We start from the raw sequence: 7,458 nt of genomic DNA, 5'->3' as shown, positions 1-7,458 counted from the left end.
CAAAACATTTGCAAAGTACGCATCTGATAAAAGACTGGTATCCAAATTATACAAAAAATTCTTAAAACTCAGTAAGAAAACAAACAACTTAATTTAAAGATAGGCAAAAAATCTGGAAAGACAGCTCACCCAAGAAGATACTCAGATAGCAAACACATGACAAGATGCTCAACACCATATGTCAGTGGGGAATTGCAAATTAAAACAACGAGATGCCACTATACACCTAGTAGAGTAAAATCCAAAACACTGACAACAAAAAATGCTGGCAAAAATGGGGAACAACAGGAACTCTCGTTCATTGTATGAATAGTATGAATAAAAAATAGTACAGTTGCTTTGGAAGATAGTCTGACATGCTCTTACAAAGCTAAACATAGCCTTACCATACAACTCAGCAGTCTCACTCCTAGGAATTTACCCAAATGAGTTGAAAAGTTATATTCACACAAATGTTTATAGCAGCTTTATTCACAACTGCCAAAAACTTGAAGCATCCAAGATGCACTTTTCAATAGATAAATGGATAAACAAACTGTGGTACATGTATACAACTAAATGCCATTCAGTGATAAAAAGAAATGAGCTATCAAGCCACACAAAGAGATGGAGAGACCTCAAATGCATTTTAGTAAGTAAAAGAAGCCAATATGAAATGGCTAGATACTATATGATTCTACCATATAACATTCTGGAAAAGGAAAAACTATTGAGATAGTAGAAAGATCAGTGGTGGCCAGGGATTTGGTGGGGCAAAGCAAAGAAGGGGAAGAGAAATGAATAAATGAAACACAAGGGATTTTTAGGGCTGCAAAACTACTGTATGGTACTCTGATGGTGGATACATGACATCATACATTTGTCAAAACCTATAGAACTATAAAACACAAAGAGTGAGCCCTATTGTGAACTATGAACCTAGTTAATAATAATGTATTAGTTTATCAACTCTAATCATCATCAAATATAATACACTGGTTCATCAATTGTAACAAATGCACTACACTAATGCAAAATGTTAGGACTCGGGGAAACTGTGAGCCCGGGGATGGGGTATATGGGAACTCTGTAATAGCTGCTAATTTTTTTGGTAAACCTAAAACTGCTCTGAAAAATAGTCTATTAACTAAAAAAAAAAAAAATGAACTACCATTCCATGGAAGATTCATAACTGTGTAAAAATGAAACCTGACATACAATAGTACATACATTATGATGCCATTTGCATAAAAGCACAAAAAAATAAAATATATTGACATAGGGATGCATACACAAGTTACAAAACTATGAAGAAAAGCAAGGAAATTGCCTTATAATTCATGACGCTAACTCCATCTGGAAAGAGATGGGGTGATGCTTCCCTTAAGTATCATCTTGAGTGAGATGGGTGGTATGAAGGCTTCTTCCAAGTCTTGATCTGATTGACATTATACAGATTCCCTATATAATGTTTCAGTTGACTGTGCAATTGTTTCATATATCTTCCACATATGTAATATTTTAGTAAGTTTCCAGAATGTAAAACTCAGTATAAAAATAAATCTCGGGGTGCCTGGGTGGCTCAGTCAGTTGAGCGTCTGACTTTATTTTGCCTCAGGTCCTGATCTCAGGGTCCTGGGATAGAGCCTGGGTAGGGCTCTGTGCTCAGTGGGGAGTCTGCTTGAGGATTTTCTCTCCCTCTTCCTCTCCCTCTGCCTCTCCCTCTGCTTGCATTCTCTCTCCCTCTCAAATAAATAAATCTTTAAAAAAATAAAATAAATTTCAGTGCAGTTTGAATCGCTAGCAATAAGACACTGGAAGTAAATTTTAGAAGATATCATAGCTATAGTTTTAACAAATTTCTATTAAAGCTAATTTTCTTGGGTGCCTGGGTGGCTCGGTTGGGCGACTGCCTTCGGCTCAGGTCATGATCCTGGAGTCCCTGGATCGAGTCCCACATCGGGCTCCCTGCTCGGCAGGGAGTCTGCTTCTCCCTCTGACCCTCCCCCCTCTCATGTGCTGTCTCTCTCATTCTCTCTCTCTCAAATAAATAAAAAATAAAATCTTAAAAAAAAAAAAAAAGCTAATTTTCTTAAAATCCTAAAATATGTCTAATGAGGGCTATTAAATGGTTATAATGGGAAAACTATACATTGAATGACATCAAAGTATCATGAAATAAATGTTAAAATGATGTATGTCCTTAGAAAGGAGACTGAATATCACAATGATGTAATCACTCCCCATGTGGATCTAGCGTTTTAGTGAATTCCATTAAGTTCACAATCAGGTTTTTGTATTCTTTTGTTTTTGCTTTTTCTTTTAAAGATTTTATCCTTGAGTGATCTTTACACCCAACATGGGGCTCAAACTTACGAACCCGAGATCAAGAGTCACATGCCTTACCGACTGAGCCAGCCAGGTGCCCATGTTTTGTTTTTGAGCTTTAATTAAAACTCCTTTTAAAAACCAAAGCAGGGGCACCTGGGTGGCTCAGTCGTTAAGCGTCTGCCTTCAGCTCAGGTCATGATCCCAGGGTCCTGGGATTGAGTCCCATGTCGGGGCCCCTGCTTGGCGAGAAGCCTGCTTCTCCCTCTCTGCCTGCTGCTTGTGTTCCCTCTCTCGCTGTCTCTCTCTGTCAAATACATACATACATACATACATACATACATACATACCAAAACAGAATACAAATGTCTAAGAATAGCCGGGATTTTCTATAGAACACTTTGAGAGTGTCATGGGACTGAATGTTTGTATCCTCCAAAATTCACATGTTGAAATCCTGCCCTGCGTTGTGATGGTATTAGGAGGTGGAGCCTTTGGGAAGTAATTAGGTCATAAGGATAGAAACCTCATGAATGGGGTTATATGAAGAGACACAAGAGAGTTTGTTTATTCCCTCTGCACTCTATCATGTGAGGATACAATGAAATCACAGCCATCTGCAAGCCAGGAGGCAGATCTTTACCAGACACCAGATCTTCTAGCATCTTAAACTTGGACTTCCCAGCCTCCAGAACTGTAAGAAACAAATGTTTGTTGTTTAAGTGACCCAGTTTATGGTAATTTGTGATAGCAGCCCAAATGGACTAAGATAGGGAGGCACTTTCCCTAGCATACATCAAGGCTTTTAAATCTATAGTAATCAGGACAATATGGTATCAGTAGAGATATGTACAAGTAGACCAATGGAAAATAGGAATTTCTGGAACAAGGGCATCAATTTAAAATACATGAACCTATGACAGAACAGGTAATATAAAAATGATGGACATTTTAACACAGAGAAATGACAAGTGGTTACCTACAGTAGAATAATGAATCACCTGCCTATCATATCCATATACAAACATTATTGTAGAGCTACCTATGAAAGACAAAGATAGAACACTTTCAAAGTTACAGGCAAATGTTTTTTTATAGCTTCACAATAGGGAGAGCTTTCTTATATAATAAAATAAAGGAGGCCCTTTCTCTACCTTTGTGGAGTGTGTGGTTGACTCACCATGTTTTCTCACAAGACTTTTAGAATCAAGTGATTCTTGGCCAAGAAAGAAAAGCAGAATTGTCCCATTCCCCAATGGATTCAGATGAAAACTGGTAATAAAATCAGGTACATCTCCAAGAAGAGACACTGGAGAAAAACCAAGCTGGGTCTATAAGGAATCACACATGAGATGGCCCACATATTTATGCTCCACTGTGGTAACCAACATCTTACCAGGCCACAGTGAAAACATCACCACAATCTCTGAATAGTTGGGCATGTTTTATTGGGGAAATCATTTTTCTCTTTGTTTCTATGCTTCTGCACTAGTAGGTTGGTTCAGAAATAAATATGTGAGATCTTTAGTTTGGGGAAAAAAAAGGAAGAGAAGAAAGTAAGCCCAAAGAGATGGACAAATTCAACGCTATTAAAATTAAGAACAGTCCAGGGGCGCCTGGGTGGCTCAGTCGTTGGGTGTCTGCCTTCGGCTCAGGTCATGGTCCCAGGGTCCTGGGATCGAGCACTGTGTCGGGCTCCCTGCTCTGCGGGAGGCCTGCTTTTCCCTCTCCCACTCCCCTATTTGTGTTCCCTCTCTCACTGTGTCTCTCTCTGTCAAATAAATAAAATCTTTAAAAATAAAATAAAATTAAGAACAGTCCATCAAAATGTAAAATTGAGTGAAAATTTGGGAGAAAGTGAATTTGGGAGAAAATATTTTAATACCTAAGATGATAAAGGATTAGTGTGCAGAATAGTAAAAAAAAAAATGTAAGACATCAATAAATGTACAAATAAATTAAATATGAGAAAATGACTGAAACTTTCACCAGAAGATGAAAGACCATATAGGAAAAATGCTCAACACCAATGGTAATTAACAAAAACAATATATAATCACATGGAGATTCTGTTTAACACCATATAGGCAAAAATAAAAGGTGTTATATGATCCAGCAATTGCACTACTGGGTATTTACCCCAGAGATACGAAAGTAGGGATGCGAAAGGTTACGTGCACCCCGATGTTTATAGCAGCAATGTCCACAATAGCCAAACTGTGGAAAGAGCCAAGATGTCCATCAACAGATGAATGGATAAAGAAGATGTGGTATATATATACAATGGAATATTATGCAGCCATCAAAAGGAATGAGATCTTGCCATTTGCAACGACGTGGATGGAACTGGAGGGTATTATGCTGAGCGAAATAAGTCAAACAGAGAAAGACATGTATCATATGACCTCACTGATATGAGGAATTCTTAATCTCAGGAAACAAACTGAGGGTTGCTGGAGTGGGGGGTGGGTGGGAGGGATGGGGTGACTGGGTGATAGACACTGGGGGAGGGTATGTGCTCTGGTAAGCACTGTGAATTGTGCAAGACTGTTGAATCTCAGATCTGTACCTCTGAAACAAATAATGCAATATATGTTAAGAAAGAAAAAAAAAAAAAAAGAAGAAGAATGTAGCAGGAGGGGAAGAATGAAGGGGGGGAAATCGGAGGAGTAGACGAACCATGAGAGACAATGGACTCTGAAAAACAAACTGAGGGTTCTAGAGGGGAGGGGGGTGGGAGCATGGGTTAGCCTGGTGATGGATATTGAGGAGGGCATGTTCTGCATGGAGCACTGGGTGTTATGCACAAACAATGAATCATGGAACACTATATCTAAAACTAATGATGTAATGTATGGGGATTAACATAAAAATAAATAAATAAAAATAAATAAAAATAAATAAATAAATAAAAGGTGTTGGCCAATTGCAAAGAATAAATAAATGCACGTGCATGAATGGTCAGATAGTTAATTCATACCTTCTATCAGCATTTCCTAGTAAATTTGAATTTATCCATAATCTATAGCCCAGCAATTTTTTCCCAATGTTTAAAAAATTTAATAATGCACTAGCACTTGAAGACAAAAAGAAGAATAACATTATCAACAAGTTTGAAAAAAAAACAACAAAACCTCAATCAACTCTGTCCCATAAGCAGTGAGGTAGTGTAAGTAAACTGGGTGACCCACAGCTTCGCAAAGCAGTATGTGTGAAACAGACTGAGGCAAAGAAACCACAAAAAAGCCTTTTCAGCATAATATGAATGATATATTAATGGTAATATTAACGTATTAATCCAAAAGAGGCAGAATTCTGCTTCATGATAAATAGATGAAGGTCACCATATAAAGTTAAAAAAGTCAATTGAACAGGAAGATATAACAATTTTATATGTGCACCCACCACATAAATACATCTAAGTACATAAGGCAAGTATTTACATGTGAAGGGAGAAATTGACAATATCATAATAGTATGATCATAATATCATAATAGTATGAGACTTCGATAGTATGAGACTTCGATAACCTGCTTTCATTAATGGACAGAACATCCAAACAGAATATCAATAAAGAAACAGCTACCTTGAACTATGCTATATATCAAATGGAACTAATGGATTAGACACAGAGAGAGAGAGAGAACTTTCCACCCAAAGCAGAAGAATACACATTCTTCTCAAATGCTCACAGAACATTCTCCAGGATAGATCACAGGATCACAGGTTAGGTCACAAAACAAGACTTAGTACATTTAAGAAGGTAAAAATCATCCCAAGTATCCTTTCACACAGTATGAGATGTGATGAAACTAGAAATGAATTAACAGCAAGAAAATTCACAAATATGAGGAAACTAGTCACAACACTCTTGAACAACCATTGGTTCAAAGAGGAAATCAAAAAGGGATTTTCTAAATATCTCAAGACAAATAAAAATAAAAATACAACCTAACAAAACTCATGTGATGAGGGGCGCTTGGGTGGCTCAGTCATTGAGCGTCTGCCTTCGGCTCAGGTCATGATCCCAGGACTCTGGGATCGAGCCCCGCCTAGGGCTCCCTGCTCAGCGGGAAGCCTGCTTCTCCCTCTGCCTCTGCCCCTGCTTGTGTTCCCTCTCTCACTGTCTCTCTGTCAAATAAATAAATAAAATCTTAAAAAAAAAAAAAAAAAAAAACTTGTGATGCAGCAGAAGCAGTTCTAAGAGGGAATTTTATAGCAATAAACACCAACACTAAAAAAGAAGAAAGATCTCAAACAATCTAACTTTATACCTCAAGAAACTATAAAAAGAACAAACTAAGCCCAAAGTTATCAAAAGGAAGGAAATAATAATAAAGATTAGAGCAGAAACAAATGAAATAGAGAGTAGAGAAACAGTAGAAAAAAAATCAACAAATCTAAGAGTTGGATTTTTAAATTTTTTTATTTTATTTTATTTTTTATTGAGAGAGAGAGAATGATAGAGAGTGAGCACATGAGAGGGGGAGGGTCAGAGGGAGAAGCAGACTCCCTGCTGAGCAGGGAGCCCGATGCAGGACTCGATCCTGGGACTCCAGGATCATGACCTGAGCAAAAGGCAGTCGCTTAACCAACTGAGCCACCCAGGCGCCCTAAGAGTTGGATTTTTTAAAAAGTAAAATCAACAAACCCTTAGCTAGACTAAAAAAAAAAAAAAAAAAAAGGGAGAGAGAGAGACTCAAATAAACCCAGAAAGAGGAAACATTGTAATGAGGCTTCAAAAATAAAAAGGATCATAATAGACTTTTATGTACGATTATATGCCAACAAGTCAGATAATCTAGAAGAAGTGGGCAATGTCATTCTTTACAGAAATTGAAAAAAAAAATTCCTAAAATTCAGATGGAACCACAAAAGACCCAGACTAACCAAAGCAATCTTGAATAAAAAGAAAAAAGCTGGAGGAATCATACTGCCTGACTTCAAAATGTACTACAAAGCTATAATAATCAAAACAGTATTGTACTGGAATAAAAATAGTCATACAGACCAATGGAATAGAACCGAGAGCCCAGAAACAGATCTAAACATTTACAGTCAACGGATCTTCTACAAGGATGCCAAGAACAGACACGGGGAAAGTCTCTTCAATAAACAGTGTCAGGAGAACTGGATACCCATGTACAGAA

General features: G+C 37.5%; 1 pseudogene; it reads left to right on the top strand.

Annotated features, from left to right (window-relative positions):
- The first annotated feature begins 3,488 nt into the window (after positions 1-3,488).
- On the top strand, positions 3,489-3,644 carry LOC116626539 (annotated as a pseudogene).
- Positions 3,645-7,458: the final 3,814 nt, after the last annotated feature.

Source organism: Phoca vitulina, unplaced genomic scaffold (genome assembly GCF_004348235.1).
Source record: "Phoca vitulina isolate PV1807 unplaced genomic scaffold, GSC_HSeal_1.0 scaffold89, whole genome shotgun sequence".
In the NCBI taxonomy this organism is placed as follows: domain Eukaryota; kingdom Metazoa; phylum Chordata; class Mammalia; order Carnivora; family Phocidae; genus Phoca; species Phoca vitulina.
Note: the sequence above shows the minus strand (reverse complement) of the source record. Positions and strands in the feature narration are given on the sequence as shown.